We start from the raw sequence: 25583 nt of genomic DNA on the forward strand, positions 1-25583 counted from the left end.
CTCTTCTTTAATCTTGCCTTTTTCTCACATATTTCTCAAGTGAAAAAGCAGCAGTGTCCTCTGCCTTTTGGAGAGAGAAGTGAAAAAACTTACAGCACCTGGTATTCCCAGGCTGTCTCCCATCCAAGTACTAACCAGGACCGACTCTGCTTAGCTTCCGAGATCGGATGAGATCGGGCGCAAACAGAGAGGTATGGCCGTAAGCAAGTTTGTCTCCAACACATAGTTCTTTAAAACCTACAACAGTAGGTCAATTTTAAAACGTTAACGAACCTAAACCAGTTCATTAATTAACATTCCAATAATAAGAAAATATTGATATATTGATTGATTCTGTTTCCCTTTTTACCGTTACCCACATCTTTGAATGCATCTCTTCTTTAATCTTGCCTTTTTCTCATATTTCTCAAGTGAAAAGCAGCAGTGTCCTCTGCCTTTTGGAGAGAGAAGTGAAAAAACTTACAGCACCTGGTATTCCCAGGCTGTCTCCCATCCAAGTACTAACCAGGACCTACTCTGCTTAGCTTCCGAGATCGGACGAGATCCGGCGCGAACAGAGAGGTATGGCCGTAAGCAAGTTTGTCTCCAACACATAGTTCTTTAAAACCTACAACAGTAGGTCAATTTTAAAACGTTAACGAACCTAAACCAGTTCATTAATTAACATTCCAATAATAAGAAAATATTGATATATTGATTGATTCTGTTTCCCTTTTTACCGTTACCCACATCTTTGAATGCATCTCTTCTTTAATCTTGCCTTTTTCTCACATATTTCTCAAGTGAAAAAGCAGCAGTGTCCTCTGCCTTTTGGAGAGAAAAGTGAAGAAACTTACAGCACCTGGTATTCCCAGGCGGTCTCCCATCCAAGTACTAACCAGGACCGACTCTGCTTAGCTTCCGAGATCGGACGAGATCGGGCACGAACAGAGAGGTATGGCCGTAAGCAAGTTTGTCTCCAACACATAGTTCTTTAAAACCTACAACAGTAGGTCAATTTTAAAACGTTAACGAACCTAAACCAGTTCATTAATTAACATTCCAATAATAAGAAAATATTGATATATTGATTGATTCTGTTTCCCTTTTTACCGTTACCCACATCTTTGAATGCATCTCTTCTTTAATCTTGCCTTTTTCTCACATATTTCTCAAGTGAAAAAGCAGCAGTGTCCTCTGCCTTTTGGAGAGAGAAGTGAAAAAACTTACAGCACCTGGTATTCCCAGGCTGTCTCCCATCCAAGTACTAACCAGGACCGACTCTGCTTAGCTTCCGAGATCGGATGAGATCGGGCGCAAACAGAGAGGTATGGCCGTAAGCAAGTTTGTCTCCAACACATAGTTCTTTAAAACCTACAACAGTAGGTCAATTTTAAAACGTTAACGAACCTAAACCAGTTCATTAATTAACATTCCAATAATAAGAAAATATTGATATATTGATTGATTCTGTTTCCCTTTTTACCGTTACCCACATCTTTGAATGCATCTCTTCTTTAATCTTGCCTGTTTCTCATATTTCTCAAGTGAAAAGCAGCAGTGTCCTCTGCCTTTTGGAGAGAGAAGTGAAAAAACTTACAGCACCTGGTATTCCCAGGCTGTCTCCCATCCAAGTACTAACCAGGACCGACTCTGCTTAGCTTCCGAGATCGGACGAGATCGGGCACGAACAGAGAGGTATGGCCGTAAGCAAGTTTGTCTCCAACACATAGTTCTTTAAAACCTACAACAGTAGGTCAATTTTAAAACGTTAACGAACCTAAACCAGTTCATTAATTAACATTCCAATAATAAGAAAATATTGATATATTGATTGATTCTGTTTCCCTTTTTACCGTTACCCACATCTTTGAATGCATCTCTTCTTTAATCTTGCCTTTTTCTCACATATTTCTCAAGTGAAAAAGCAGCAGTGTCCTCTGCCTTTTGGAGAGAGAAGTGAAAAAACTTACAGCACCTGGTATTCCCAGGCTGTCTCCCATCCAAGTACTAACCAGGACCGACTCTGCTTAGCTTCCGAGATCGGATGAGATCGGGCGCAAACAGAGAGGTATGGCCGTAAGCAAGTTTGTCTCCAACACATAGTTCTTTAAAACCTACAACAGTAGGTCAATTTTAAAACGTTAACGAACCTAAACCAGTTCATTAATTAACATTCCAATAATAAGAAAATATTGATATATTGATTGATTCTGTTTCCCTTTTTACCGTTACCCACATCTTTGAATGCATCTCTTCTTTAATCTTGCCTTTTTCTCATATTTCTCAAGTGAAAAGCAGCAGTGTCCTCTGCCTTTTGGAGAGAGAAGTGAAAAAACTTACAGCACCTGGTATTCCCAGGCTGTCTCCCATCCAAGTACTAACCAGGACCTACTCTGCTTAGCTTCCGAGATCGGACGAGATCCGGCGCGAACAGAGAGGTATGGCCGTAAGCAAGTTTGTCTCCAACACATAGTTCTTTAAAACCTACAACAGTAGGTCAATTTTAAAACGTTAACGAACCTAAACCAGTTCATTAATTAACATTCCAATAATAAGAAAATATTGATATATTGATTGATTCTGTTTCCCTTTTTACCGTTACCCACATCTTTGAATGCATCTCTTCTTTAATCTTGCCTTTTTCTCACATATTTCTCAAGTGAAAAAGCAGCAGTGTCCTCTGCCTTTTGGAGAGAAAAGTGAAGAAACTTACAGCACCTGGTATTCCCAGGCGGTCTCCCATCCAAGTACTAACCAGGACCGACTCTGCTTAGCTTCCGAGATCGGACGAGATCGGGCACGAACAGAGAGGTATGGCCGTAAGCAAGTTTGTCTCCAACACATAGTTCTTTAAAACCTACAACAGTAGGTCAATTTTAAAACGTTAACGAACCTAAACCAGTTCATTAATTAACATTCCAATAATAAGAAAATATTGATATATTGATTGATTCTGTTTCCCTTTTTACCGTTACCCACATCTTTGAATGCATCTCTTCTTTAATCTTGCCTTTTTCTCACATATTTCTCAAGTGAAAAAGCAGCAGTGTCCTCTGCCTTTTGGAGAGAGAAGTGAAAAAACTTACAGCACCTGGTATTCCCAGGCTGTCTCCCATCCAAGTACTAACCAGGACCGACTCTGCTTAGCTTCCGAGATCGGATGAGATCGGGCGCAAACAGAGAGGTATGGCCGTAAGCAAGTTTGTCTCCAACACATAGTTCTTTAAAACCTACAACAGTAGGTCAATTTTAAAACGTTAACGAACCTAAACCAGTTCATTAATTAACATTCCAATAATAAGAAAATATTGATATATTGATTGATTCTGTTTCCCTTTTTACCGTTACCCACATCTTTGAATGCATCTCTTCTTTAATCTTGCCTGTTTCTCATATTTCTCAAGTGAAAAGCAGCAGTGTCCTCTGCCTTTTGGAGAGAGAAGTGAAAAAACTTACAGCACCTGGTATTCCCAGGCTGTCTCCCATCCAAGTACTAACCAGGACCGACTCTGCTTAGCTTCCGAGATCGGACGAGATCCGGCGCGAACAGAGAGGTATGGCCGTAAGCAAGTTTGTCTCCAACACATAGTTCTTTAAAACCTACAACAGTAGGTCAATTTTAAAACGTTAACGAACCTAAACCAGTTCATTAATTAACATTCCAATAATAAGAAAATATTGATATATTGATTGATTCTGTTTCCCTTTTTACCGTTACCCACATCTTTGAATGCATCTCTTCTTTAATCTTGCCTTTTTCTCACATATTTCTCAAGTGAAAAAGCAGCAGTGTCCTCTGCCTTTTGGAGAGAAAAGTGAAGAAACTTACAGCACCTGGTATTCCCAGGCGGTCTCCCATCCAAGTACTAACCAGGACCGACTCTGCTTAGCTTCCGAGATCGGACGAGATCGGGCACGAACAGAGAGGTATGGCCGTAAGCAAGTTTGTCTCCAACACATAGTTCTTTAAAACCTACAACAGTAGGTCAATTTTAAAACGTTAACGAACCTAAACCAGTTCATTAATTAACATTCCAATAATAAGAAAATATTGATATATTGATTGATTCTGTTTCCCTTTTTACCGTTACCCACATCTTTGAATGCATCTCTTCTTTAATCTTGCCTTTTTCTCACATATTTCTCAAGTGAAAAAGCAGCAGTGTCCTCTGCCTTTTGGAGAGAGAAGTGAAAAAACTTACAGCACCTGGTATTCCCAGGCTGTCTCCCATCCAAGTACTAACCAGGACCGACTCTGCTTAGCTTCCGAGATCGGATGAGATCGGGCGCAAACAGAGAGGTATGGCCGTAAGCAAGTTTGTCTCCAACACATAGTTCTTTAAAACCTACAACAGTAGGTCAATTTTAAAACGTTAACGAACCTAAACCAGTTCATTAATTAACATTCCAATAATAAGAAAATATTGATATATTGATTGATTCTGTTTCCCTTTTTACCGTTACCCACATCTTTGAATGCATCTCTTCTTTAATCTTGCCTTTTTCTCATATTTCTCAAGTGAAAAGCAGCAGAGTCCTCTGCCTTTTGGAGAGAGAAGTGAAAAAACTTACAGCACCTGGTATTCCCAGGCTGTCTCCCATCCAAGTACTAACCAGGACCGACTCTGCTTAGCTTCCGAGATCGGACGAGATCCGGCGCGAACAGAGAGGTATGGCCGTAAGCAAGTTTGTCTCCAACACATAGTTCTTTAAAACCTACAACAGTAGGTCAATTTTAAAACGTTAACGAACCTAAACCAGTTCATTAATTAACATTCCAATAATAAGAAAATATTGATATATTGATTGATTCTGTTTCCCTTTTTACCGTTACCCACATCTTTGAATGCATCTCTTCTTTAATCTTGCCTTTTTCTCACATATTTCTCAAGTGAAAAAGCAGCAGTGTCCTCTGCCTTTTGGAGAGAAAAGTGAAGAAACTTACAGCACCTGGTATTCCCAGGCGGTCTCCCATCCAAGTACTAACCAGGACCGACTCTGCTTAGCTTCCGAGATCGGACGAGATCGGGCACGAACAGAGAGGTATGGCCGTAAGCAAGTTTGTCTCCAACACATAGTTCTTTAAAACCTACAACAGTAGGTCAATTTTAAAACTTTAAGGAACCTAAACCAGTTCATTAATTAACATTCCAATAATAAGAAAATATTGATATATTGATTGATTCTGTTTCCCTTTTTACCGTTACCCACATCTTTGAATGCATCTCTTCTTTAATCTTGCCTTTTTCTCACATATTTCTCAAGTGAAAAAGCAGCAGTGTCCTCTGCCTTTTGGAGAGAAAAGTGAAGAAACTTACAGCACCTGGTATTCCCAGGCGGTCTCCCATCCAAGTACTAACCAGGACCGACTCTGCTTAGCTTCCGAGATCGGACGAGATCGGGCACGAACAGAGAGGTATGGCCGTAAGCAAGTTTGTCTCCAACACATAGTTCTTTAAAACCTACAACAGTAGGTCAATTTTAAAACTTTAACGAACCTAAACCAGTTCATTAATTAACATTCCAATAATAAGAAAATATTGATATATTGATTGATTCTGTTTCCCTTTTTACCGTTACCCACATCTTTGAATGCATCTCTTCTTTAATCTTGCCTTTTTCTCACATATTTCTCAAGTGAAAAAGCAGCAGTGTCCTCTGCCTTTTGGAGAGAAAAGTGAAGAAACTTACAGCACCTGGTATTCCCAGGCGGTCTCCCATCCAAGTACTAACCAGGACCGACTCTGCTTAGCTTCCGAGATCGGGCACGAACAGAGAGGTATGGCCGTAAGCAAGTTTGTCTCCAACACATAGTTCTTTAAAACCTACAACAGTAGGTCAATTTTAAAACGTTAACGAACCTAAACCAGTTCATTAATTAACATTCCAATAATAAGAAAATATTGATATATTGATTGATTCTGTTTCCCTTTTTACCGTTACCCACATCTTTGAATGCATCTCTTCTTTAATCTTGCCTTTTTCTCACATATTTCTCAAGTGAAAAAGCAGCAGTGTCCTCTGCCTTTTGGAGAGAGAAGTGAAAAAACTTACAGCACCTGGTATTCCCAGGCTGTCTCCCATCCAAGTACTAACCAGGACCGACTCTGCTTAGCTTCCGAGATCGGACGAGATCCGGCGCGAACAGAGAGGTATGGCCGTAAGCAAGTTTGTCTCCAACACATAGTTCTTTAAAACCTACAACAGTAGGTCAATTTTAAAATGTTAACGAACCTAAACCAGTTCATTAATTAACATTCCAATAATAAGAAAATATTGATATATTGATTGATTCTGTTTCCCTTTTTACCGTTACCCACATCTTTGAATGCATCTCTTCTTTAATCTTGCCTTTTTCTCATATTTCTCAAGTGAAAAGCAGCAGTGTCCTCTGCCTTTTGGAGAGAGAAGTGAAAAAACTTACAGCACCTGGTATTCCCAGGCTGTCTCCCATCCAAGTACTAACCAGGACCGACTCTGCTTAGCTTCCGAGATCGGATGAGATCGGGCGCAAACAGAGAGGTATGGCCGTAAGCAAGTTTGTCTCCAACACATAGTTCTTTAAAACCTACAACAGTAGGTCAATTTTAAAACGTTAACGAACCTAAACCAGTTCATTAATTAACATTCCAATAATAAGAAAATATTGATATATTGATTGATTCTGTTTCCCTTTTTACCGTTACCCACATCTTTGAATGCATCTCTTCTTTAATCTTGCCTTTTTCTCATATTTCTCAAGTGAAAAGCAGCAGTGTCCTCTGCCTTTTGGAGAGAGAAGTGAAAAAACTTACAGCACCTGGTATTCCCAGGCTGTCTCCCATCCAAGTACTAACCAGGACCGACTCTGCTTAGCTTCCGAGATCGGACGAGATCCGGCGCGAACAGAGAGGTATGGCCGTAAGCAAGTTTGTCTCCAACACATAGTTCTTTAAAACCTACAACAGTAGGTCAATTTTAAAACGTTAACGAACCTAAACCAGTTCATTAATTAACATTCCAATAATAAGAAAATATTGATATATTGATTGATTCTGTTTTCCTTTTTACCGTTACCCACATCTTTGAATGCATCTCTTCTTTAATCTTGCCTTTTTCTCACATATTTCTCAAGTGAAAAAGCAGCAGTGTCCTCTGCCTTTTGGAGAGAAAAGTGAAGAAACTTACAGCACCTGGTATTCCCAGGCGGTCTCCCATCCAAGTACTAACCAGGACCGACTCTGCTTAGCTTCCGAGATCGGACGAGATCGGGCACGAACAGAGAGGTATGGCCGTAAGCAAGTTTGTCTCCAACACATAGTTCTTTAAAACCTACAACAGTAGGTCAATTTTAAAACTTTAAGGAACCTAAACCAGTTCATTAATTAACATTCCAATAATAAGAAAATATTGATATATTGATTGATTCTGTTTCCCTTTTTACCGTTACCCACATCTTTGAATGCATCTCTTCTTTAATCTTGCCTTTTTCTCACATATTTCTCAAGTGAAAAAGCAGCAGTGTCCTCTGCCTTTTGGAGAGAAAAGTGAAGAAACTTACAGCACCTGGTATTCCCAGGCGGTCTCCCATCCAAGTACTAACCAGGACCGACTCTGCTTAGCTTCCGAGATCGGACGAGATCGGGCACGAACAGAGAGGTATGGCCGTAAGCAAGTTTGTCTCCAACACATAGTTCTTTAAAACCTACAACAGTAGGTCAATTTTAAAACTTTAACGAACCTAAACCAGTTCATTAATTAACATTCCAATAATAAGAAAATATTGATATATTGATTGATTCTGTTTCCCTTTTTACCGTTACCCACATCTTTGAATGCATCTCTTCTTTAATCTTGCCTTTTTCTCACATATTTCTCAAGTGAAAAAGCAGCAGTGTCCTCTGCCTTTTGGAGAGAAAAGTGAAGAAACTTACAGCACCTGGTATTCCCAGGCGGTCTCCCATCCAAGTACTAACCAGGACCGACTCTGCTTAGCTTCCGAGATCGGGCACGAACAGAGAGGTATGGCCGTAAGCAAGTTTGTCTCCAACACATAGTTCTTTAAAACCTACAACAGTAGGTCAATTTTAAAACGTTAACGAACCTAAACCAGTTCATTAATTAACATTCCAATAATAAGAAAATATTGATATATTGATTGATTCTGTTTCCCTTTTTACCGTTACCCACATCTTTGAATGCATCTCTTCTTTAATCTTGCCTTTTTCTCACATATTTCTCAAGTGAAAAAGCAGCAGTGTCCTCTGCCTTTTGGAGAGAGAAGTGAAAAAACTTACAGCACCTGGTATTCCCAGGCTGTCTCCCATCCAAGTACTAACCAGGACCGACTCTGCTTAGCTTCCGAGATCGGACGAGATCCGGCGCGAACAGAGAGGTATGGCCGTAAGCAAGTTTGTCTCCAACACATAGTTCTTTAAAACCTACAACAGTAGGTCAATTTTAAAACGTTAACGAACCTAAACCAGTTCATTAATTAACATTCCAATAATAAGAAAATATTGATATATTGATTGATTCTGTTTCCCTTTTTACCGTTACCCACATCTTTGAATGCATCTCTTCTTTAATCTTGCCTTTTTCTCAAATATTTCTCAAGTGAAAAAGCAGCAGTGTCCTCTGCCTTTTGGAGAGAAAAGTGAAGAAACTTACAGCACCTGGTATTCCCAGGCGGTCTCCCATCCAAGTACTAACCAGGACCGACTCTGCTTAGCTTCCGAGATCGGACGAGATCGGGCACGAACAGAGAGGTATGGCCGTAAGCAAGTTTGTCTCCAACACATAGTTCTTTAAAACATACAACAGTAGGTCAATTTTAAAACTTTAACGAACCTAAACCAGTTCATTAATTAACATTCCAATAATAAGAAAATATTGATATATTGATTGATTCTGTTTCCCTTTTTACCGTTACCCACATCTTTGAATGCATCTCTTCTTTAATCTTGCCTTTTTCTCACATATTTCTCAAGTGAAAAAGCAGCAGTGTCCTCTGCCTTTTGGAGAGAAAAGTGAAGAAACTTACAGCACCTGGTATTCCCAGGCGGTCTCCCATCCAAGTACTAACCAGGACCGACTCTGCTTAGCTTCCGAGATCGGACGAGATCGGGCACGAACAGAGAGGTATGGCCGTAAGCAAGTTTGTCTCCAACACATAGTTCTTTAAAACCTACAACAGTAGGTCAATTTTAAAACTTTAACGAACCTAAACCAGTTCATTAATTAACATTCCAATAATAACAAAATATTGATATATTGATTGATTCTGTTTCCCTTTTTACCGTTACCCACATCTTTGAATGCATCTCTTCTTTAATCTTGCCTTTTTCTCACATATTTCTCAAGTGAAAAAGCAGCAGTGTCCTCTGCCTTTTGGAGAGAAAAGTGAAGAAACTTACAGCACCTGGTATTCCCAGGCGGTCTCCCATCCAAGTACTAACCAGGACCGACTCTGCTTAGCTTCCGAGATCGGACGAGATCGGGCACGAACAGAGAGGTATGGCCGTAAGCAAGTTTGTCTCCAACACATAGTTCTTTAAAACATACAACAGTAGGTCAATTTTAAAACTTTAACGAACCTAAACCAGTTCATTAATTAACATTCCAATAATAAGAAAATATTGATATATTGATTGATTCTGTTTCCCTTTTTACCGTTACCCACATCTTTGAATGCATCTCTTCTTTAATCTTGCCTTTTTCTCACATATTTCTCAAGTGAAAAAGCAGCAGTGTCCTCTGCCTTTTGGAGAGAGAAGTGAAAAAACTTACAGCACCTGGTATTCCCAGGCTGTCTCCCATCCAAGTACTAACCAGGACCGACTCTGCTTAGCTTCCGAGATCGGACGAGATCCGGCGCGAACAGAGAGGTATGGCCGTAAGCAAGTTTGTCTCCAACACATAGTTCTTTAAAACCTACAACAGTAGGTCAATTTTAAAACGTTAACGAACCTAAACCAGTTCATTAATTAACATTCCAATAATAAGAAAATATTGATATATTGATTGATTCTGTTTCCCTTTTTACCGTTACCCACATCTTTGAATGCATCTCTTCTTTAATCTTGCCTTTTTCTCACATATTTCTCAAGTGAAAAAGCAGCAGTGTCCTCTGCCTTTTGGAGAGAGAAGTGAAAAAACTTACAGCACCTGGTATTCCCAGGCTGTCTCCCATCCAAGTACTAACCAGGACCGACTCTGCTTAGCTTCCGAGATCGGACGAGATCCGGCGCGAACAGAGAGGTATGGCCGTAAGCAAGTTTGTCTCCAACACATAGTTCTTTAAAACCTACAACAGTAGGTCAATTTTAAAACGTTAACGAACCTAAACCAGTTCATTAATTAACATTCCAATAATAAGAAAATATTGATATATTGATTGATTCTGTTTCCCTTTTTACCGTTACCCACATCTTTGAATGCATCTCTTCTTTAATCTTGCCTTTTTCTCACATATTTCTCAAGTGAAAAAGCAGCAGTGTCCTCTGCCTTTTGGAGAGAAAAGTGAAGAAACTTACAGCACCTGGTATTCCCAGGCGGTCTCCCATCCAAGTACTAACCAGGACCGACTCTGCTTAGCTTCCGAGATCGGACGAGATCGGGCACGAACAGAGAGGTATGGCCGTAAGCAAGTTTGTCTCCAACACATAGTTCTTTAAAACCTACAACAGTAGGTCAATTTTAAAACGTTAACGAACCTAAACCAGTTCATTAATTAACATTCCAATAATAAGAAAATATTGATATATTGATTGATTCTGTTTCCCTTTTTACCGTTACCCACATCTTTGAATGCATCTCTTCTTTAATCTTGCCTTTTTCTCACATATTTCTCAAGTGAAAAAGCAGCAGTGTCCTCTGCCTTTTGGAGAGAGAAGTGAAAAAACTTACAGCACCTGGTATTCCCAGGCTGTCTCCCATCCAAGTACTAACCAGGACCGACTCTGCTTAGCTTCCGAGATCGGATGAGATCGGGCGCAAACAGAGAGGTATGGCCGTAAGCAAGTTTGTCTCCAACACATAGTTCTTTAAAACCTACAACAGTAGGTCAATTTTAAAACGTTAACGAACCTAAACCAGTTCATTAATTAACATTCCAATAATAAGAAAATATTGATATATTGATTGATTCTGTTTCCCTTTTTACCGTTACCCACATCTTTGAATGCATCTCTTCTTTAATCTTGCCTTTTTCTCATATTTCTCAAGTGAAAAGCAGCAGTGTCCTCTGCCTTTTGGAGAGAGAAGTGAAAAAACTTACAGCACCTGGTATTCCCAGGCTGTCTCCCATCCAAGTACTAACCAGGACCGACTCTGCTTAGCTTCCGAGATCGGACGAGATCCGGCGCGAACAGAGAGGTATGGCCGTAAGCAAGTTTGTCTCCAACACATAGTTCTTTAAAACCTACAACAGTAGGTCAATTTTAAAACGTTAACGAACCTAAACCAGTTCATTAATTAACATTCCAATAATAAGAAAATATTGATATATTGATTGATTCTGTTTCCCTTTTTACCGTTACCCACATCTTTGAATGCATCTCTTCTTTAATCTTGCCTTTTTCTCACATATTTCTCAAGTGAAAAAGCAGCAGTGTCCTCTGCCTTTTGGAGAGAAAAGTGAAGAAACTTACAGCACCTGGTATTCCCAGGCGGTCTCCCATCCAAGTACTAACCAGGACCGACTCTGCTTAGCTTCCGAGATCGGACGAGATCGGGCACGAACAGAGAGGTATGGCCGTAAGCAAGTTTGTCTCCAACACATAGTTCTTTAAAACCTACAACAGTAGGTCAATTTTAAAACGTTAACGAACCTAAACCAGTTCATTAATTAACATTCCAATAATAAGAAAATATTGATATATTGATTGATTCTGTTTCCCTTTTTACCGTTACCCACATCTTTGAATGCATCTCTTCTTTAATCTTGCCTTTTTCTCATATTTCTCAAGTGAAAAGCAGCAGTGTCCTCTGCCTTTTGGAGAGAGAAGTGAAAAAACTTACAGCACCTGGTATTCCCAGGCTGTCTCCCATCCAAGTACTAACCAGGACCTACTCTGCTTAGCTTCCGAGATCGGACGAGATCCGGCGCGAACAGAGAGGTATGGCCGTAAGCAAGTTTGTCTCCAACACATAGTTCTTTAAAACCTACAACAGTAGGTCAATTTTAAAACGTTAACGAACCTAAACCAGTTCATTAATTAACATTCCAATAATAACAAAATATTGATATATTGATTGATTCTGTTTCCCTTTTTACCGTTACCCACATCTTTGAATGCATCTCTTCTTTAATCTTGCCTTTTTCTCACATATTTCTCAAGTGAAAAAGCAGCAGTGTCCTCTGCCTTTTGGAGAGAAAAGTGAAGAAACTTACAGCACCTGGTATTCCCAGGCGGTCTCCCATCCAAGTACTAACCAGGACCGACTCTGCTTAGCTTCCGAGATCGGACGAGATCGGGCACGAACAGAGAGGTATGGCCGTAAGCAAGTTTGTCTCCAACACATAGTTCTTTAAAACCTACAACAGTAGGTCAATTTTAAAACGTTAACGAACCTAAACCAGTTCATTAATTAACATTCCAATAATAAGAAAATATTGATATATTGATTGATTCTGTTTCCCTTTTTACCGTTACCCACATCTTTGAATGCATCTCTTCTTTAATCTTGCCTTTTTCTCATATTTCTCAAGTGAAAAGCAGCAGTGTCCTCTGCCTTTTGGAGAGAGAAGTGAAAAAACTTACAGCACCTGGTATTCCCAGGCTGTCTCCCATCCAAGTACTAACCAGGACCGACTCTGCTTAGCTTCCAAGATCGGACGAGATCCGGCGCGAACAGAGAGGTATGGCCGTAAGCAAGTTTGTCTCCAACACATAGTTCTTTAAAACCTACAACAGTAGGTCAATTTTAAAACGTTAACGAACCTAAACCAGTTCATTAATTAACATTCCAATAATAAGAAAATATTGATATATTGATTGATTCTGTTTCCCTTTTTACCGTTACCCACATCTTTGAATGCATCTCTTCTTTAATCTTGCCTTTTTCTCACATATTTCTCAAGTGAAAAAGCAGCAGTGTCCTCTGCCTTTTGGAGAGAAAAGTGAAGAAACTTACAGCACCTGGTATTCCCAGGCGGTCTCCCATCCAAGTACTAACCAGGACCGACTCTGCTTAGCTTCCGAGATCGGACGAGATCGGGCACGAACAGAGAGGTATGGCCGTAAGCAAGTTTGTCTCCAACACATAGTTCTTTAAAACCTACAACAGTAGGTCAATTTTAAAACTTTAAGGAACCTAAACCAGTTCATTAATTAACATTCCAATAATAAGAAAATATTGATATATTGATTGATTCTGTTTCCCTTTTTACCGTTACCCACATCTTTGAATGCATCTCTTCTTTAATCTTGCCTTTTTCTCACATATTTCTCAAGTGAAAAAGCAGCAGTGTCCTCTGCCTTTTGGAGAGAAAAGTGAAGAAACTTACAGCACCTGGTATTCCCAGGCGGTCTCCCATCCAAGTACTAACCAGGACCGACTCTGCTTAGCTTCCGAGATCGGACGAGATCGGGCACGAACAGAGAGGTATGGCCGTAAGCAAGTTTGTCTCCAACACATAGTTCTTTAAAACATACAACAGTAGGTCAATTTTAAAACTTTAACGAACCTAAACCAGTTCATTAATTAACATTCCAATAATAAGAAAATATTGATATATTGATTGATTCTGTTTCCCTTTTTACCGTTACCCACATCTTTGAATGCATCTCTTCTTTAATCTTGCCTTTTTCTCACATATTTCTCAAGTGAAAAAGCAGCAGTGTCCTCTGCCTTTTGGAGAGAGAAGTGAAAAAACTTACAGCACCTGGTATTCCCAGGCTGTCTCCCATCCAAGTACTAACCAGGACCGACTCTGCTTAGCTTCCGAGATCGGACGAGATCCGGCGCGAACAGAGAGGTATGGCCGTAAGCAAGTTTGTCTCCAACACATAGTTCTTTAAAACCTACAACAGTAGGTCAATTTTAAAACGTTAACGAACCTAAACCAGTTCATTAATTAACATTACAATAATAAGAAAATATTGATATATTGATTGATTCTGTTTCCCTTTTTACCGTTACCCACATCTTTGAATGCATCTCTTCTTTAATCTTGCCTTTTTCTCACATATTTCTCAAGTGAAAAAGCAGCAGTGTCCTCTGCCTTTTGGAGAGAGAAGTGAAAAAACTTACAGCACCTGGTATTCCCAGGCTGTCTCCCATCCAAGTACTAACCAGGACCGACTCTGCTTAGCTTCCGAGATCGGACGAGATCCGGCGCGAACAGAGAGGTATGGCCGTAAGCAAGTTTGTCTCCAACACATAGTTCTTTAAAACCTACAACAGTAGGTCAATTTTAAAACGTTAACGAACCTAAACCAGTTCATTAATTAACATTCCAATAATAAGAAAATATTGATATATTGATTGATTCTGTTTCCCTTTTTACCGTTACCCACATCTTTGAATGCATCTCTTCTTTAATCTTGCCTTTTTCTCACATATTTCTCAAGTGAAAAAGCAGCAGTGTCCTCTGCCTTTTGGAGAGAAAAGTGAAGAAACTTACAGCACCTGGTATTCCCAGGCGGTCTCCCATCCAAGTACTAACCAGGACCGACTCTGCTTAGCTTCCGAGATCGGACGAGATCGGGCACGAACAGAGAGGTATGGCCGTAAGCAAGTTTGTCTCCAACACATAGTTCTTTAAAACCTACAACAGTAGGTCAATTTTAAAACGTTAACGAACCTAAACCAGTTCATTAATTAACATTCCAATAATAAGAAAATATTGATATATTGATTGATTCTGTTTCCCTTTTTACCGTTACCCACATCTTTGAATGCATCTCTTCTTTAATCTTGCCTTTTTCTCACATATTTCTCAAGTGAAAAAGCAGCAGTGTCCTCTGCCTTTTGGAGAGAGAAGTGAAAAAACTTACAGCACCTGGTATTCCCAGGCTGTCTCCCATCCAAGTACTAACCAGGACCGACTCTGCTTAGCTTCCGAGATCGGATGAGATCGGGCGCAAACAGAGAGGTATGGCCGTAAGCAAGTTTGTCTCCAACACATAGTTCTTTAAAACCTACAACAGTAGGTCAATTTTAAAACGTTAACGAACCTAAACCAGTTCATTAATTAACATTCCAATAATAAGAAAATATTGATATATTGATTGATTCTGTTTCCCTTTTTACCGTTACCCACATCTTTGAATGCATCTCTTCTTTAATCTTGCCTTTTTCTCATATTTCTCAAGTGAAAAGCAGCAGTGTCCTCTGCCTTTTGGAGAGAGAAGTGAAAAAACTTACAGCACCTGGTATTCCCAGGCTGTCTCCCATCCAAGTACTAACCAGGACCGACTCTGCTTAGCTTCCGAGATCGGACGAGATCCGGCGCGAACAGAGAGGTATGGCCGTAAGCAAGTTTGTCTCCAACACATAGTTCTTTAAAACCTACAACAGTAGGTCAATTTTAAAACGTTAACGAACCTAAACCAGTTCATTAATTAACATTCCAATAATAAGAAAATATTGATATATTGATTGATTCTGTTTCCCTTTTTACCGTTACCCACATCTTTGAATGCATCTCTTCTTTAATCTTGCCTTTTTCTCACATATTTCTCAAGTGAAAAAGCAGCAGTGTCCTCTGCCTTTTGGAGAGAAAAGTGAAGAAACTTACAGCACCTGGTATTCCCAGGCGGTCTCCCATCCAAGTACTAACCAGGACCGACTCTGCTTAGCTTCCGAGATCGGACGAGATCGGGCACGAACAGAGAGGTATGGCCGTAAGCAAGTTTGTCTCCAACACATAGTTCTTTAAAACCTACAACAGTAGGTCAATTTTAAAACGTTAACGAACCTAAACCAGTTCATTAATTAACATTCCAATAATAAGAAAATATTGATATATTGATTGATTCTGTTTCCCTTTTTACCGTTACCCACATCTTTGAATGCATCTCTTCTTTAATCTTGCCTTTTTCTCATATTTCTCAAGTGAAAAGCAGCAGTGTCCTCTGCCTTTTGGAGAGAGAAGTGAAAAAACTTACAGCACCTGGTATTCCCAGGCTGTCTCCCATCCAAGTACTAACCAGGACCTACTCTGCTTAGCTTCCGAGATCGGACGAGATCCGGCGCGAACAGAGAGGTATGGCCGTAAGCAAGTTTGTCTCCAACACATAGTTCTTTAAAACCTACAACAGTAGGTCAATTTTAAAACGTTAACGAACCTAAACCAGTTCATTAATTAACATTCCAATAATAACAAAATATTGATATATTGATTGATTCTGTTTCCCTTTTTACCGTTACCCACATCTTTGAATGCATCTCTTCTTTAATCTTGCCTTTTTCTCACATATTTCTCAAGTGAAAAAGCAGCAGTGTCCTCTGCCTTTTGGAGAGAAAAGTGAAGAAACTTACAGCACCTGGTATTCCCAGGCGGTCTCCCATCCAAGTACTAACCAGGACCGACTCTGCTTAGCTTCCGAGATCGGACGAGATCGGGCACGAACAGAGAGGTATGGCCGTAAGCAAGTTTGTCTCCAACACATAGTTCTTTAAAACCTACAACAGTAGGTCAATTTTAAAACGTTAACGAACCTAAACCAGTTCATTAATTAACATTCCAATAATAAGAAAATATTGATATATTGATTGATTCTGTTTCCCTTTTTACCGTTACCCACATCTTTGAATGCATCTCTTCTTTAATCTTGCCTTTTTCTCATATTTCTCAAGTGAAAAGCAGCAGTGTCCTCTGCCTTTTGGAGAGAGAAGTGAAAAAACTTACAGCACCTGGTATTCCCAGGCTGTCTCCCATCCAAGTACTAACCAGGACCGACTCTGCTTAGCTTCCGAGATCGGACGAGATCCGGCGCGAACAGAGAGGTATGGCCGTAAGCAAGTTTGTCTCCAACACATAGTTCTTTAAAACCTACAACAGTAGGTCAATTTTAAAACGTTAACGAACCTAAACCAGTTCATTAATTAACATTCCAATAATAAGAAAATATTGATATATTGATTGATTCTGTTTCCCTTTTTACCGTTACCCACATCTTTGAATGCATCTCTTCTTTAATCTTGCCTTTTTCTCACATATTTCTCAAGTGAAAAAGCAGCAGTGTCCTCTGCCTTTTGGAGAGAAAAGTGAAGAAACTTACAGCACCTGGTATTCCCAGGCGGTCTCCCATCCAAGTACTAACCAGGACCGACTCTGCTTAGCTTCCGAGATCGGACGAGATCGGGCACGAACAGAGAGGTATGGCCGTAAGCAAGTTTGTCTCCAACACATAGTTCTTTAAAACCTACAACAGTAGGTCAATTTTAAAACTTTAAGGAACCTAAACCAGTTCATTAATTAACATTCCAATAATAAGAAAATATTGATATATTGATTGATTCTGTTTCCCTTTTTACCGTTACCCACATCTTTGAATGCATCTCTTCTTTAATCTTGCCTTTTTCTCACATATTTCTCAAGTGAAAAAGCAGCAGTGTCCTCTGCCTTTTGGAGAGAAAAGTGAAGAAACTTACAGCACCTGGTATTCCCAGGCGGTCTCCCATCCAAGTACTAACCAGGACCGACTCTGCTTAGCTTCCGAGATCGGACGAGATCGGGCACGAACAGAGAGGTATGGCCGTAAGCAAGTTTGTCTCCAACACATAGTTCTTTAAAACCTACAACAGTAGGTCAATTTTAAAACGTTAACGAACCTAAACCAGTTCATTAATTAACATTCCAATAATAAGAAAATATTGATATATTGATTGATTCTGTTTCCCTTTTTACCGTTACCCACATCTTTGAATGCATCTCTTCTTTAATCTTGCCTTTTTCTCACATATTTCTCAAGTGAAAAAGCAGCAGTGTCCTCTGCCTTTTGGAGAGAGAAGTGAAAAAACTTACAGCACCTGGTATTCCCAGGCTGTCTCCCATCCAAGTACTAACCAGGACCGACTCTGCTTAGCTTCCGAGATCGGACGAGATCCGGCGCGAACAGAGAGGTATGGCCGTAAGCAAGTTTGTCTCCAACACATAGTTCTTTAAAACCTACAACAGTAGGTCAATTTTAAAACGTTAACGAACCTAAACCAGTTCATTAATTAACATTCCAATAATAAGAAAATATTGATATATTGATTGATTCTGTTTCCCTTTTTACCGTTACCCACATCTTTGAATGCATCTCTTCTTTAATCTTGCCTTTTTCTCACATATTTCTCAAGTGAAAAAGCAGCAGTGTCCTCTGCCTTTTGGAGAGAAAAGTGAAGAAACTTACAGCACCTGGTATTCCCAGGCGGTCTCCCATCCAAGTACTAACCAGGACCGACTCTGCTTAGCTTCCGAGATCGGACGAGATCGGGCACGAACAGAGAGGTATGGCCGTAAGCAAGTTTGTCTCCAACACATAGTTCTTTAAAACCTACAACAGTAGGTCAATTTTAAAACGTTAACGAACCTAAACCAGTTCATTAATTAACATTCCAATAATAAGAAAATATTGATATATTGATTGATTCTGTTTCCCTTTTTACCGTTACCCACATCTTTGAATGCATCTCTTCTTTAATCTTGCCTTTTTCTCATATTTCTCAAGTGAAAAGCAGCAGTGTCCTCTGCCTTTTGGAGAGAGAAGTGAAAAAACTTACAGCACCTGGTATTCCCAGGCTGTCTCCCATCCAAGTACTAACCAGGACCGACTCTGCTTAGCTTCCGAGATCGGACGAGATCCGGCGCGAACAGAGAGGTATGGCCGTAAGCAAGTTTGTCTCCAACACATAGTTCTTTAAAACCTACAACAGTAGGTCAATTTTAAAACGTTAACGAACCTAAACCAGTTCATTAATTAACATTCCAATAATAAGAAAATATTGATATATTGATTGATTCTGTTTCCCTTTTTACCGTTACCCACATCTTTGAATGCATCTCTTCTTTAATCTTGCCTTTTTCTCACATATTTCTCAAGTGAAAAAGCAGCAGTGTCCTCTGCCTTTTGGAGAGAAAAGTGAAGAAACTTACAGCACCTGGTATTCCCAGGCGGTCTCCCATCCAAGTACTAACCAGGACCGACTCTGCTTAGCTTCCGAGATCGGACGAGATCGGGCACGAACAGAGAGGTATGGCCGTAAGCAAGTTTGTCTCCAACACATAGTTCTTTAAAACCTACAACAGTAGGTCAATTTTAAAACTTTAAGGAACCTAAACCAGTTCATTAATTAACATTCCAATAATAAGAAAATATTGATATATTGATTGATTCTGTTTCCCTTTTTACCGTTACCCACATCTTTGAATGCATCTCTTCTTTAATCTTGCCTTTTTCTCACATATTTCTCAAGTGAAAAAGCAGCAGTGTCCTCTGCCTTTTGGAGAGAAAAGTGAAGAAACTTACAGCACCTGGTATTCCCAGGCGGTCTCCCATCCAAGTACTAACCAGGACCGACTCTGCTTAGCTTCCGAGATCGGACGAGATCGGGCACGAACAGAGAGGTATGGCCGTAAGCAAGTTTGTCTCCAACACATAGTTCTTTAAAACATACAACAGTAGGTCAATTTTAAAACTTTAACGAACCTAAACCAGTTCATTAATTAACATTCCAATAATAAGAAAATATTGATATATTGATTGATTCTGTTTCCCTTTTTACCGTTACCCACATCTTTGAATGCATCTCTTCTTTAATCTTGCCTTTTTCTCACATATTTCTCAAGTGAAAAAGCAGCAGTGTCCTCTGCCTTTTGGAGAGAGAAGTGAAAAAACTTACAGCACCTGGTATTCCCAGGCTGTCTCCCATCCAAGTACTAACCAGGACCGACTCTGCTTAGCTTCCGAGATCGGACGAGATCCGGCGCGAACAGAGAGGTATGGCCGTAAGCAAGTTTGTCTCCAACACATAGTTCTTTAAAACCTACAACAGTAGGTCAATTTTAAAACGTTAACGAACCTAAACCAGTTCATTAATTAACATTCCAATAATAAGAAAATATTGATATATTGATTGATTCTGTTTCCCTTTTTACCGTTACCCACATCTTTGAATGCATCTCTTCTTTAATCTTGCCTTTTTCTCACATATTTCTCAAGTGAAAAAGCAGCAGTGTCCTCTGCCTTTTGGAGAGAGAAGTGAAAAAACTTACAGCACCTGGTATTCCCAGGCTGTCTCCCATCCAAGTACTAACCAGGACCGACTCTGCTTAGCTTCCGAGATCGGACGAGATCCGGCGCGAACAGAGAGGTATGGCCGTAAGCAAGTTTGTCTCCAACACATAGTTCTTTAAAACCTACAACAGTAGGTCAATTTTAAAACGTTAACGAACCTAAACCAGTTCATTAATTAACATTCCAATAATAAGAAAATATTGATATATTGATTGATTCTGTTTCCCTTTTTACCGTTACCCACATCTTTGAATGCATCTCTTCTTTAATCTTGCCTTTTTCTCACATATTTCTCAAGTGAAAAAGCAGCAGTGTCCTCTGCCTTTTGGAGAGAAAAGTGAAGAAACTTACAGCACCTGGTATTCCCAGGCGGTCTCCCATCCAAGTACTAACCAGGACCGACTCTGCTTAGCTTCCGAGATCGGACGAGATCGGGCACGAACAGAGAGGTATGGCCGTAAGCAAGTTTGTCTCCAACACATAGTTCTTTAAAACCTACAACAGTAGGTCAATTTTAAAACGTTAACGAACCTAAACCAGTTCATTAATTAACATTCCAATAATAAGAAAATATTGATATATTGATTGATTCTGTTTCCCTTTTTACCGTTACCCACATCTTTGAATGCATCTCTTCTTTAATCTTGCCTTTTTCTCACATATTTCTCAAGTGAAAAAGCAGCAGTGTCCTCTGCCTTTTGGAGAGAGAAGTGAAAAAACTTACAGCACCTGGTATTCCCAGGCTGTCTCCCATCCAAGTACTAACCAGGACCGACTCTGCTTAGCTTCCGAGATCGGATGAGATCGGGCGCAAACAGAGAGGTATGGCCGTAAGCAAGTTTGTCTCCAACACATAGTTCTTTAAAACCTACAACAGTAGGTCAATTTTAAAACGTTAACGAACCTAAACCAGTTCATTAATTAACATTCCAATAATAAGAAAATATTGATATATTGATTGATTCTGTTTCCCTTTTTACCGTTACCCACATCTTTGAATGCATCTCTTCTTTAATCTTGCCTTTTTCTCATATTTCTCAAGTGAAAAGCAGCAGTGTCCTCTGCCTTTTGGAGAGAGAAGTGAAAAAACTTACAGCACCTGGTATTCCCAGGCTGTCTCCCATCCAAGTACTAACCAGGACCGACTCTGCTTAGCTTCCGAGATCGGACGAGATCCGGCGCGAACAGAGAGGTATGGCCGTAAGCAAGTTTGTCTCCAACACATAGTTCTTTAAAACCTACAACAGTAGGTCAATTTTAAAACGTTAACGAACCTAAACCAGTTCATTAATTAACATTCCAATAATAAGAAAATATTGATATATTGATTGATTCTGTTTCCCTTTTTACCGTTACCCACATCTTTGAATGCATCTCTTCTTTAATCTTGCCTTTTTCTCACATATTTCTCAAGTGAAAAAGCAGCAGTGTCCTCTGCCTTTTGGAGAGAAAAGTGAAGAAACTTACAGCACCTGGTATTCCCAGGCGGTCTCCCATCCAAGTACTAACCAGGACCGACTCTGCTTAGCTTCCGAGATCGGACGAGATCGGGCACGAACAGAGAGGTATGGCCGTAAGCAAGTTTGTCTCCAACACATAGTTCTTTAAAACATACAACAGTAGGTCAATTTTAAAACTTTAACGAACCTAAACCAGTTCATTAATTAACATTCCAATAATAAGAAAATATTGATATATTGATTGATTCTGTTTCCCTTTTTACCGTTACCCACATCTTTGAATGCATCTCTTCTTTAATCTTGCCTTTTTCTCACATATTTCTCAAGTGAAAAAGCAGCAGTGTCCTCTGCCTTTTGGAGAGAAAAGTGAAGAAACTTACAGCACCTGGTATTCCCAGGCGGTCTCCCATCCAAGTACTAACCAGGACCGACTCTGCTTAGCTTCCGAGATCGGACGAGATCGGGCACGAACAGAGAGGTATGGCCGTAAGCAAGTTTGTCTCCAACACATAGTTCTTTAAAACCTACAACAGTAGGTCAATTTTAAAACTTTAACGAACCTAAACCAGTTCATTAATTAACATTCCAATAATAAGAAAATATTGATATATTGATTGATTCTGTTTCCCTTTTTACCGTTACCCACATCTTTGAATGCATCTCTTCTTTAATCTTGCCTTTTTCTCACATATTTCTCAAGTGAAAAAGCAGCAGTGTCCTCTGCCTTTTGGAGAGAAAAGTGAAGAAACTTACAGCACCTGGTATTCCCAGGCGGTCTCCCATCCAAGTACTAACCAGGACCGACTCTGCTTAGCTTCCGAGATCGGACGAGATCGGGCACGAACAGAGAGGTATGGCCGTAAGCAAGTTTGTCTCCAACACATAGTTCTTTAAAACCTACAACAGTAGGTCAATTTTAAAACGTTAACGAACCTAAACCAGTTCATTAATTAACATTCCAATAATAAGAAAATATTGATATATTGATTGATTGATTCTGTTTCCCTTTTTACCGTTACCCACATCTTTGAATGCATCTCTTCTTTAATCTTGCCTTTTTCTCATATTTCTCAAGTGAAAAGCAGCAGTGTCCTCTGCCTTTTGGAGAGAGAAGTGAAAAAACTTACAGCACCTGGTATTCCCAGGCTGTCTCCCATCCAAGTACTAACCAGGACCGACTCTGCTTAGCTTCCGAGATCGGACGAGATCCGGCGCGAACAGAGAGGTATGGCCGTAAGCAAGTTTGTCTCCAACACATAGTTCTTTAAAACCTACAACAGTAGGTCAATTTTAAAACGTTAACGAACCTAAACCAGTTCATTAATTAACATTCCAATAATAAGAAAATATTGATATATTGATTGATTCTGTTTCCCTTTTTACCGTTACCCACATCTTTGAATGCATCTCTTCTTTAATCTTGCCTTTTTCTCACATATTTCTCAAGTGAAAAAGCAGCAGTGTCCTCTGCCTTTTGGAGAGAAAAGTGAAGAAACTTACAGCACCTGGTATTCCCAGGCGGTCTCCCATCCAAGTACTAACCAGGACCGACTCTGCTTAGCTTCCGAGATCGGACGAGATCGGGCACGAACAGAGAGGTATGGCCGTAAGCAAGTTTGTCTCCAACACATAGTTCTTTAAAACCTACAACAGTAGGTCAATTTTAAAACTTTAACGAACCTAAACCAGTTCATTAATTAACATTCCAATAATAAGAAAATATTGATATATTGATTGATTCTGTTTCCCTTTTTACCGTTACCCACATCTTTGAATGCATCTCTTCTTTAATCTTGCCTTTTTCTCACATATTTCTCAAGTGAAAAAGCAGCAGTGTCCTCTGCCTTTTGGAGAGAAAAGTGAAGAAACTTACAGCACCTGGTATTCCCAGGCGGTCTCCCATCCAAGTACTAACCAGGACCGACTCTGCTTAGCTTCCGAGATCGGACGAGATCGGGCACGAACAGAGAGGTATGGCCGTAAGCAAGTTTGTCTCCAACACATAGTTCTTTAAAACCTACAACAGTAGGTCAATTTTAAAACGTTAACGAACCTAAACCAGTTCATTAATTAACATTCCAATAATAAGAAAATATTGATATATTGATTGATTCTGTTTCCCTTTTTACCGTTACCCACATCTTTGAATGCATCTCTTCTTTAATCTTGCCTTTTTCTCACATATTTCTCAAGTGAAAAAGCAGCAGTGTCCTCTGCCTTTTGGAGAGAGAAGTGAAAAAACTTACAGCACCTGGTATTCCCAGGCTGTCTCCCATCCAAGTACTAACCAGGACCGACTCTGCTTAGCTTCCGAGATCGGACGAGATCCGGCGCGAACAGAGAGGTATGGCCGTAAGCAAGTTTGTCTCCAACACATAGTTCTTTAAAACCTACAACAGTAGGTCAATTTTAAAATGTTAACGAACCTAAACCAGTTCATTAATTAACATTCCAATAATAAGAAAATATTGATATATTGATTGATTCTGTTTCCCTTTTTACCGTTACCCACATCTTTGAATGCATCTCTTCTTTAATCTTGCCTTTTTCTCATATTTCTCAAGTGAAAAGCAGCAGTGTCCTCTGCCTTTTGGAGAGAGAAGTGAAAAAACTTACAGCACCTGGTATTCCCAGGCTGTCTCCCATCCAAGTACTAACCAGGACCGACTCTGCTTAGCTTCCGAGATCGGACGAGATCCGGCGCGAACAGAGAGGTATGGCCGTAAGCAAGTTTGTCTCCAACACATAGTTCTTTAAAACCTACAACAGTAGGTCAATTTTAAAACGTTAACGAACCTAAACCAGTTCATTAATTAACATTCCAATAATAAGAAAATATTGATATATTGATTGATTCTGTTTCCCTTTTTACCGTTACCCACATCTTTGAATGCATCTCTTCTTTAATCTTGCCTTTTTCTCACATATTTCTCAAGTGAAAAAGCAGCAGTGTCCTCTGCCTTTTGGAGAGAAAAGTGAAGAAACTTACAGCACCTGGTATTCCCAGGCGGTCTCCCATCCAAGTACTAACCAGGACCGACTCTGCTTAGCTTCCGAGATCGGACGAGATCGGGCACGAACAGAGAGGTATGGCCGTAAGCAAGTTTGTCTCCAACACATAGTTCTTTAAAACCTACAACAGTAGGTCAATTTTAAAACTTTAACGAACCTAAACCAGTTCATTAATTAACATTCCAATAATAAGAAAATATTGATATATTGATTGATTCTGTTTCCCTTTTTACCGTTACCCACATCTTTGAATGCATCTCTTCTTTAATCTTGCCTTTTTCTCACATATTTCTCAAGTGAAAAAGCAGCAGTGTCCTCTGCCTTTTGGAGAGAAAAGTGAAGAAACTTACAGCACCTGGTATTCCCAGGCGGTCTCCCATCCAAGTACTAACCAGGACCGACTCTGCTTAGCTTCCGAGATCGGACGAGATCGGGCACGAACAGAGAGGTATGGCCGTAAGCAAGTTTGTCTCCAACACATAGTTCTTTAAAACCTACAACAGTAGGTCAATTTTAAAACGTTAACGAACCTAAACCAGTTCATTAATTAACATTCCAATAATAAGAAAATATTGATATATTGATTGATTCTGTTTCCCTTTTTACCGTTACCCACATCTTTGAATGCATCTCTTCTTTAATCTTGCCTTTTTCTCACATATTTCTCAAGTGAAAAAGCAGCAGTGTCCTCTGCCTTTTGGAGAGAGAAGTGAAAAAACTTACAGCACCTGGTATTCCCAGGCTGTCTCCCATCCAAGTACTAACCAGGACCGACTCTGCTTAGCTTCCGAGATCGGACGAGATCCGGCGCGAACAGAGAGGTATGGCCGTAAGCAAGTTTGTCTCCAACACATAGTTCTTTAAAACCTACAACAGTAGGTCAATTTTAAAATGTTAACGAACCTAAACCAGTTCA

The 25583-nt window shown here is 39.8% G+C and overlaps 45 non-coding genes and 24 pseudogenes across 45 annotated transcripts; all 69 read right to left on the bottom strand.

Moving 5' to 3' along the window:
- Positions 1–86: 86 nt before the first annotated feature.
- Positions 87–205, bottom strand: LOC142955568 (5S ribosomal RNA). Its single transcript, XR_012955902.1, has one exon. It is a non-coding gene; the product is annotated as a 5S ribosomal RNA (ribosomal RNA).
- Positions 206–456: 251 nt separating this feature from the next.
- Positions 457–575, bottom strand: LOC142955596 (5S ribosomal RNA). Its single transcript, XR_012955929.1, has one exon. It is a non-coding gene; the product is annotated as a 5S ribosomal RNA (ribosomal RNA).
- A 254-nt stretch (positions 576–829) lies between these two features.
- LOC142955640 (5S ribosomal RNA) lies at positions 830–948 on the bottom strand. Its single transcript, XR_012955940.1, has one exon. It is a non-coding gene; the product is annotated as a 5S ribosomal RNA (ribosomal RNA).
- Positions 949–1202: 254 nt separating this feature from the next.
- LOC142955569 (5S ribosomal RNA) lies at positions 1203–1321 on the bottom strand. Its single transcript, XR_012955903.1, has one exon. It is a non-coding gene; the product is annotated as a 5S ribosomal RNA (ribosomal RNA).
- A 251-nt stretch (positions 1322–1572) lies between these two features.
- LOC142955593 (5S ribosomal RNA) lies at positions 1573–1691 on the bottom strand. The gene has a single exon (XR_012955926.1). It is a non-coding gene; the product is annotated as a 5S ribosomal RNA (ribosomal RNA).
- Positions 1692–1945: 254 nt separating this feature from the next.
- Positions 1946–2064, bottom strand: LOC142955570 (5S ribosomal RNA). The gene has a single exon (XR_012955904.1). It is a non-coding gene; the product is annotated as a 5S ribosomal RNA (ribosomal RNA).
- A 251-nt stretch (positions 2065–2315) lies between these two features.
- On the bottom strand, positions 2316–2434 carry LOC142955597 (5S ribosomal RNA). Its single transcript, XR_012955930.1, has one exon. It is a non-coding gene; the product is annotated as a 5S ribosomal RNA (ribosomal RNA).
- A 254-nt stretch (positions 2435–2688) lies between these two features.
- Positions 2689–2807, bottom strand: LOC142955641 (5S ribosomal RNA). The gene has a single exon (XR_012955941.1). It is a non-coding gene; the product is annotated as a 5S ribosomal RNA (ribosomal RNA).
- A 254-nt stretch (positions 2808–3061) lies between these two features.
- Positions 3062–3180, bottom strand: LOC142955572 (5S ribosomal RNA). Its single transcript, XR_012955906.1, has one exon. It is a non-coding gene; the product is annotated as a 5S ribosomal RNA (ribosomal RNA).
- A 251-nt stretch (positions 3181–3431) lies between these two features.
- Positions 3432–3550, bottom strand: LOC142955601 (5S ribosomal RNA; annotated as a pseudogene).
- Positions 3551–3804: 254 nt separating this feature from the next.
- On the bottom strand, positions 3805–3923 carry LOC142955642 (5S ribosomal RNA). The gene has a single exon (XR_012955942.1). It is a non-coding gene; the product is annotated as a 5S ribosomal RNA (ribosomal RNA).
- Positions 3924–4177: 254 nt separating this feature from the next.
- Positions 4178–4296, bottom strand: LOC142955573 (5S ribosomal RNA). Its single transcript, XR_012955907.1, has one exon. It is a non-coding gene; the product is annotated as a 5S ribosomal RNA (ribosomal RNA).
- Positions 4297–4547: 251 nt separating this feature from the next.
- On the bottom strand, positions 4548–4666 carry LOC142955602 (5S ribosomal RNA; annotated as a pseudogene).
- A 254-nt stretch (positions 4667–4920) lies between these two features.
- On the bottom strand, positions 4921–5039 carry LOC142955643 (5S ribosomal RNA). The gene has a single exon (XR_012955943.1). It is a non-coding gene; the product is annotated as a 5S ribosomal RNA (ribosomal RNA).
- A 254-nt stretch (positions 5040–5293) lies between these two features.
- Positions 5294–5412, bottom strand: LOC142955644 (5S ribosomal RNA). Its single transcript, XR_012955944.1, has one exon. It is a non-coding gene; the product is annotated as a 5S ribosomal RNA (ribosomal RNA).
- Positions 5413–5666: 254 nt separating this feature from the next.
- On the bottom strand, positions 5667–5775 carry LOC142955635 (5S ribosomal RNA; annotated as a pseudogene).
- Positions 5776–6029: 254 nt separating this feature from the next.
- LOC142955603 (5S ribosomal RNA) lies at positions 6030–6148 on the bottom strand (annotated as a pseudogene).
- A 251-nt stretch (positions 6149–6399) lies between these two features.
- On the bottom strand, positions 6400–6518 carry LOC142955574 (5S ribosomal RNA). Its single transcript, XR_012955908.1, has one exon. It is a non-coding gene; the product is annotated as a 5S ribosomal RNA (ribosomal RNA).
- A 251-nt stretch (positions 6519–6769) lies between these two features.
- On the bottom strand, positions 6770–6888 carry LOC142955605 (5S ribosomal RNA; annotated as a pseudogene).
- Positions 6889–7142: 254 nt separating this feature from the next.
- LOC142955645 (5S ribosomal RNA) lies at positions 7143–7261 on the bottom strand. Its single transcript, XR_012955945.1, has one exon. It is a non-coding gene; the product is annotated as a 5S ribosomal RNA (ribosomal RNA).
- Positions 7262–7515: 254 nt separating this feature from the next.
- LOC142955647 (5S ribosomal RNA) lies at positions 7516–7634 on the bottom strand. The gene has a single exon (XR_012955946.1). It is a non-coding gene; the product is annotated as a 5S ribosomal RNA (ribosomal RNA).
- Positions 7635–7888: 254 nt separating this feature from the next.
- Positions 7889–7997, bottom strand: LOC142955636 (5S ribosomal RNA; annotated as a pseudogene).
- Positions 7998–8251: 254 nt separating this feature from the next.
- Positions 8252–8370, bottom strand: LOC142955607 (5S ribosomal RNA; annotated as a pseudogene).
- Positions 8371–8624: 254 nt separating this feature from the next.
- On the bottom strand, positions 8625–8743 carry LOC142955648 (5S ribosomal RNA). Its single transcript, XR_012955947.1, has one exon. It is a non-coding gene; the product is annotated as a 5S ribosomal RNA (ribosomal RNA).
- A 254-nt stretch (positions 8744–8997) lies between these two features.
- LOC142955649 (5S ribosomal RNA) lies at positions 8998–9116 on the bottom strand. The gene has a single exon (XR_012955948.1). It is a non-coding gene; the product is annotated as a 5S ribosomal RNA (ribosomal RNA).
- A 254-nt stretch (positions 9117–9370) lies between these two features.
- Positions 9371–9489, bottom strand: LOC142955650 (5S ribosomal RNA). The gene has a single exon (XR_012955949.1). It is a non-coding gene; the product is annotated as a 5S ribosomal RNA (ribosomal RNA).
- A 254-nt stretch (positions 9490–9743) lies between these two features.
- On the bottom strand, positions 9744–9862 carry LOC142955608 (5S ribosomal RNA; annotated as a pseudogene).
- A 254-nt stretch (positions 9863–10116) lies between these two features.
- On the bottom strand, positions 10117–10235 carry LOC142955609 (5S ribosomal RNA; annotated as a pseudogene).
- Positions 10236–10489: 254 nt separating this feature from the next.
- LOC142955652 (5S ribosomal RNA) lies at positions 10490–10608 on the bottom strand. Its single transcript, XR_012955951.1, has one exon. It is a non-coding gene; the product is annotated as a 5S ribosomal RNA (ribosomal RNA).
- Positions 10609–10862: 254 nt separating this feature from the next.
- LOC142955575 (5S ribosomal RNA) lies at positions 10863–10981 on the bottom strand. Its single transcript, XR_012955909.1, has one exon. It is a non-coding gene; the product is annotated as a 5S ribosomal RNA (ribosomal RNA).
- Positions 10982–11232: 251 nt separating this feature from the next.
- Positions 11233–11351, bottom strand: LOC142955610 (5S ribosomal RNA; annotated as a pseudogene).
- A 254-nt stretch (positions 11352–11605) lies between these two features.
- LOC142955653 (5S ribosomal RNA) lies at positions 11606–11724 on the bottom strand. Its single transcript, XR_012955952.1, has one exon. It is a non-coding gene; the product is annotated as a 5S ribosomal RNA (ribosomal RNA).
- Positions 11725–11975: 251 nt separating this feature from the next.
- Positions 11976–12094, bottom strand: LOC142955598 (5S ribosomal RNA). The gene has a single exon (XR_012955931.1). It is a non-coding gene; the product is annotated as a 5S ribosomal RNA (ribosomal RNA).
- Positions 12095–12348: 254 nt separating this feature from the next.
- Positions 12349–12467, bottom strand: LOC142955654 (5S ribosomal RNA). The gene has a single exon (XR_012955953.1). It is a non-coding gene; the product is annotated as a 5S ribosomal RNA (ribosomal RNA).
- A 251-nt stretch (positions 12468–12718) lies between these two features.
- LOC142955634 (5S ribosomal RNA) lies at positions 12719–12837 on the bottom strand (annotated as a pseudogene).
- Positions 12838–13091: 254 nt separating this feature from the next.
- Positions 13092–13210, bottom strand: LOC142955655 (5S ribosomal RNA). The gene has a single exon (XR_012955954.1). It is a non-coding gene; the product is annotated as a 5S ribosomal RNA (ribosomal RNA).
- Positions 13211–13464: 254 nt separating this feature from the next.
- On the bottom strand, positions 13465–13583 carry LOC142955656 (5S ribosomal RNA). The gene has a single exon (XR_012955955.1). It is a non-coding gene; the product is annotated as a 5S ribosomal RNA (ribosomal RNA).
- Positions 13584–13837: 254 nt separating this feature from the next.
- LOC142955611 (5S ribosomal RNA) lies at positions 13838–13956 on the bottom strand (annotated as a pseudogene).
- Positions 13957–14210: 254 nt separating this feature from the next.
- On the bottom strand, positions 14211–14329 carry LOC142955612 (5S ribosomal RNA; annotated as a pseudogene).
- Positions 14330–14583: 254 nt separating this feature from the next.
- On the bottom strand, positions 14584–14702 carry LOC142955657 (5S ribosomal RNA). Its single transcript, XR_012955956.1, has one exon. It is a non-coding gene; the product is annotated as a 5S ribosomal RNA (ribosomal RNA).
- A 254-nt stretch (positions 14703–14956) lies between these two features.
- On the bottom strand, positions 14957–15075 carry LOC142955576 (5S ribosomal RNA). The gene has a single exon (XR_012955910.1). It is a non-coding gene; the product is annotated as a 5S ribosomal RNA (ribosomal RNA).
- A 251-nt stretch (positions 15076–15326) lies between these two features.
- LOC142955613 (5S ribosomal RNA) lies at positions 15327–15445 on the bottom strand (annotated as a pseudogene).
- Positions 15446–15699: 254 nt separating this feature from the next.
- LOC142955658 (5S ribosomal RNA) lies at positions 15700–15818 on the bottom strand. Its single transcript, XR_012955957.1, has one exon. It is a non-coding gene; the product is annotated as a 5S ribosomal RNA (ribosomal RNA).
- Positions 15819–16069: 251 nt separating this feature from the next.
- On the bottom strand, positions 16070–16188 carry LOC142955599 (5S ribosomal RNA). Its single transcript, XR_012955932.1, has one exon. It is a non-coding gene; the product is annotated as a 5S ribosomal RNA (ribosomal RNA).
- Positions 16189–16442: 254 nt separating this feature from the next.
- LOC142955659 (5S ribosomal RNA) lies at positions 16443–16561 on the bottom strand. The gene has a single exon (XR_012955958.1). It is a non-coding gene; the product is annotated as a 5S ribosomal RNA (ribosomal RNA).
- A 251-nt stretch (positions 16562–16812) lies between these two features.
- LOC142955614 (5S ribosomal RNA) lies at positions 16813–16931 on the bottom strand (annotated as a pseudogene).
- Positions 16932–17185: 254 nt separating this feature from the next.
- Positions 17186–17304, bottom strand: LOC142955660 (5S ribosomal RNA). The gene has a single exon (XR_012955959.1). It is a non-coding gene; the product is annotated as a 5S ribosomal RNA (ribosomal RNA).
- Positions 17305–17558: 254 nt separating this feature from the next.
- On the bottom strand, positions 17559–17677 carry LOC142955661 (5S ribosomal RNA). Its single transcript, XR_012955960.1, has one exon. It is a non-coding gene; the product is annotated as a 5S ribosomal RNA (ribosomal RNA).
- Positions 17678–17931: 254 nt separating this feature from the next.
- LOC142955615 (5S ribosomal RNA) lies at positions 17932–18050 on the bottom strand (annotated as a pseudogene).
- Positions 18051–18304: 254 nt separating this feature from the next.
- On the bottom strand, positions 18305–18423 carry LOC142955663 (5S ribosomal RNA). Its single transcript, XR_012955962.1, has one exon. It is a non-coding gene; the product is annotated as a 5S ribosomal RNA (ribosomal RNA).
- A 251-nt stretch (positions 18424–18674) lies between these two features.
- LOC142955616 (5S ribosomal RNA) lies at positions 18675–18793 on the bottom strand (annotated as a pseudogene).
- A 254-nt stretch (positions 18794–19047) lies between these two features.
- On the bottom strand, positions 19048–19166 carry LOC142955664 (5S ribosomal RNA). Its single transcript, XR_012955963.1, has one exon. It is a non-coding gene; the product is annotated as a 5S ribosomal RNA (ribosomal RNA).
- A 254-nt stretch (positions 19167–19420) lies between these two features.
- On the bottom strand, positions 19421–19539 carry LOC142955665 (5S ribosomal RNA). The gene has a single exon (XR_012955964.1). It is a non-coding gene; the product is annotated as a 5S ribosomal RNA (ribosomal RNA).
- A 254-nt stretch (positions 19540–19793) lies between these two features.
- On the bottom strand, positions 19794–19912 carry LOC142955618 (5S ribosomal RNA; annotated as a pseudogene).
- Positions 19913–20166: 254 nt separating this feature from the next.
- Positions 20167–20285, bottom strand: LOC142955619 (5S ribosomal RNA; annotated as a pseudogene).
- Positions 20286–20539: 254 nt separating this feature from the next.
- On the bottom strand, positions 20540–20658 carry LOC142955666 (5S ribosomal RNA). Its single transcript, XR_012955965.1, has one exon. It is a non-coding gene; the product is annotated as a 5S ribosomal RNA (ribosomal RNA).
- A 254-nt stretch (positions 20659–20912) lies between these two features.
- Positions 20913–21031, bottom strand: LOC142955577 (5S ribosomal RNA). The gene has a single exon (XR_012955911.1). It is a non-coding gene; the product is annotated as a 5S ribosomal RNA (ribosomal RNA).
- Positions 21032–21282: 251 nt separating this feature from the next.
- Positions 21283–21401, bottom strand: LOC142955621 (5S ribosomal RNA; annotated as a pseudogene).
- Positions 21402–21655: 254 nt separating this feature from the next.
- On the bottom strand, positions 21656–21774 carry LOC142955667 (5S ribosomal RNA). Its single transcript, XR_012955966.1, has one exon. It is a non-coding gene; the product is annotated as a 5S ribosomal RNA (ribosomal RNA).
- A 254-nt stretch (positions 21775–22028) lies between these two features.
- On the bottom strand, positions 22029–22147 carry LOC142955668 (5S ribosomal RNA). The gene has a single exon (XR_012955967.1). It is a non-coding gene; the product is annotated as a 5S ribosomal RNA (ribosomal RNA).
- A 254-nt stretch (positions 22148–22401) lies between these two features.
- Positions 22402–22520, bottom strand: LOC142955669 (5S ribosomal RNA). Its single transcript, XR_012955968.1, has one exon. It is a non-coding gene; the product is annotated as a 5S ribosomal RNA (ribosomal RNA).
- Positions 22521–22775: 255 nt separating this feature from the next.
- On the bottom strand, positions 22776–22894 carry LOC142955622 (5S ribosomal RNA; annotated as a pseudogene).
- A 254-nt stretch (positions 22895–23148) lies between these two features.
- LOC142955670 (5S ribosomal RNA) lies at positions 23149–23267 on the bottom strand. The gene has a single exon (XR_012955969.1). It is a non-coding gene; the product is annotated as a 5S ribosomal RNA (ribosomal RNA).
- Positions 23268–23521: 254 nt separating this feature from the next.
- LOC142955671 (5S ribosomal RNA) lies at positions 23522–23640 on the bottom strand. The gene has a single exon (XR_012955970.1). It is a non-coding gene; the product is annotated as a 5S ribosomal RNA (ribosomal RNA).
- A 254-nt stretch (positions 23641–23894) lies between these two features.
- On the bottom strand, positions 23895–24013 carry LOC142955623 (5S ribosomal RNA; annotated as a pseudogene).
- Positions 24014–24264: 251 nt separating this feature from the next.
- LOC142955624 (5S ribosomal RNA) lies at positions 24265–24383 on the bottom strand (annotated as a pseudogene).
- A 254-nt stretch (positions 24384–24637) lies between these two features.
- LOC142955673 (5S ribosomal RNA) lies at positions 24638–24756 on the bottom strand. The gene has a single exon (XR_012955971.1). It is a non-coding gene; the product is annotated as a 5S ribosomal RNA (ribosomal RNA).
- A 254-nt stretch (positions 24757–25010) lies between these two features.
- Positions 25011–25129, bottom strand: LOC142955675 (5S ribosomal RNA). Its single transcript, XR_012955973.1, has one exon. It is a non-coding gene; the product is annotated as a 5S ribosomal RNA (ribosomal RNA).
- Positions 25130–25383: 254 nt separating this feature from the next.
- LOC142955625 (5S ribosomal RNA) lies at positions 25384–25502 on the bottom strand (annotated as a pseudogene).
- Positions 25503–25583: the final 81 nt, after the last annotated feature.

This window comes from Anarhichas minor, unplaced genomic scaffold (genome assembly GCF_050575085.1).
Source record: "Anarhichas minor isolate MPS153535 unplaced genomic scaffold, ASM5057508v1 ptg000023l, whole genome shotgun sequence".
Taxonomy (NCBI): Eukaryota; Metazoa; Chordata; class Actinopteri; order Perciformes; family Anarhichadidae; genus Anarhichas; species Anarhichas minor.